Raw genomic sequence first — 1,693 nt, 5'->3', positions numbered from 1 at the left:
AGACATAAGAAGTCATCAATCAGTCGACTGAGCACTTCCTATTCCGCACTTACAGTTAACAGCTTAAGGTATTTCACTACAGGTTTCCACAAATCCTGATCCAACCCTTGAAGTAATTTGCATTTAAAATACAATACATTAACTAGTGTTTCCTACATGGTGTCTTGCAGTCAGATGTCCATTTTTCACATACTAGGTAACAAACTCATCTTGGCAGATTTGTTCGTTACTGTTTCCTACAAAGAAGGAAAAACAAATTCCATTTTTTTTAAACAAGAAAATTGGACTTTACATGAAAGGCCATGTGCGTAGCCTATGCAAATTTAAGCTGATTTTGAAAGTACAGTAGACTATAATCAATGGAACACAAGTGTCTACACATGCATTCTTTCCTGTTGTACTAAAAGTCAGATGATCTTGCAAACTGACAGCCTCAAAAGTCACTATTACCACTTTGTCTACTGTAGCAAGATACCTTAAGTTACAACAAAATCGGAGGAAGTTAAAACTGAATAATATCTGTTATAGAAATACTCTACTCTTTTCCAACTCCCACACTCACCTTTTCAAAATCATAAACAGCTCTCTTCTGTGACAATCATGTAAGAACTGTGAAAACCCAGTTTATGTAGCCTATCTCTTGGTTCACTGTCTGGCCATTCTGTTGTGTTCTGCTCTGTTGGTCATATACTGAGTGGCGAGACTTCCCACCAAGGGGTGAGCAGGACTGCAGTCTGTATGGAGTGAGCAGATAGAGAGGAAGACTTTCGAGATAGTTACCGCTAGGCTCCCATCTTTCAATATGTGCAAGCAAATAACTCTTTGGCTATTTATTTTACAGTGATACATTCTTGTATGAAATGTAACCTGTGGATGCTTGATGGGATACTCTGGTATAAAAGTGAGGTTGAGGAAGAATATTCCACTTCATACGTAGACCCTAGAGGCCCCAGAATGGTCGCTCTCCACTCATAGATGTTGTCACCTTTGGGAGCAGCACTGCAGTTTGGCAGAGAGTCTAAAGTGATGTCTGCCAGCTCCTTCTGGATCATCTCAGCACTGGTGGAGAGGAGAGTTTTTGCTCATGTTGACTTTACTCTCCTTCTTCTTGGGGGTGGTGCCATCTTTTTTTGGTCTGCTGGTTGGAGGATAAAAATGAAGAGGAGCTGGTGCTGACCCTCAAATCATCATCTGATATAATGAACCCCCACACCACCCTGTGAACGGCTCCTCTCTTTGTGTCTGGCTGCTCCATGCAGCTGCCATAGCTGTGACTGGGACTGGCCACTCGAGTCTCACTCTCACTGGGAAAGCTCACTGGAGGTCTTGTTTCCTTTGAATTGTTATTCTCTTTCACAGGCAGGTCATTTATGTCATGATTTTCATGTGACTTCCTTACCCTTGTCTACAATCTCAGGCATTCTTCTTTTAGGAGCTGGGCACATGGCCCTGTGGATGAGAGTGTTTGTTCTTCAAGCATGAAGACCTGAGTTCAAATCCCTAGCACACTTGTAAAAAGCCACACAGCTGTGGGTAACTTGTCACTCTGGCATTTGGGGATGATGATGAGAAGATTTTGAGAGCTCACTGGCCTGTCCGCCTAGCTGCAACAGTGAGCATCCAATTCAGTGAGAAATTCTCTCAAGGCAATAAGACAGAGACAGGGAAAGGGAGTCTCATCTTAAGCTTACAA

The 1,693-nt window shown here is 42.4% G+C and overlaps 1 pseudogene; it reads right to left on the bottom strand.

The window, feature by feature from the left end:
• Nucleotides 1–624: 624 nt before the first annotated feature.
• On the bottom strand, nt 625–1,266 carry Ube2e1-ps1 (ubiquitin-conjugating enzyme E2E 1, pseudogene 1; annotated as a pseudogene).
• Nucleotides 1,267–1,693: the final 427 nt, after the last annotated feature.

Source organism: Rattus norvegicus, chromosome 6 (assembly GCF_036323735.1).
Source record: "Rattus norvegicus strain BN/NHsdMcwi chromosome 6, GRCr8, whole genome shotgun sequence".
NCBI classification, from domain to species: domain Eukaryota; kingdom Metazoa; phylum Chordata; class Mammalia; order Rodentia; family Muridae; genus Rattus; species Rattus norvegicus.
The sequence above is the reverse complement of the archived record's forward strand: the minus strand, read 5'-3'. Positions and strand labels throughout refer to the sequence as shown.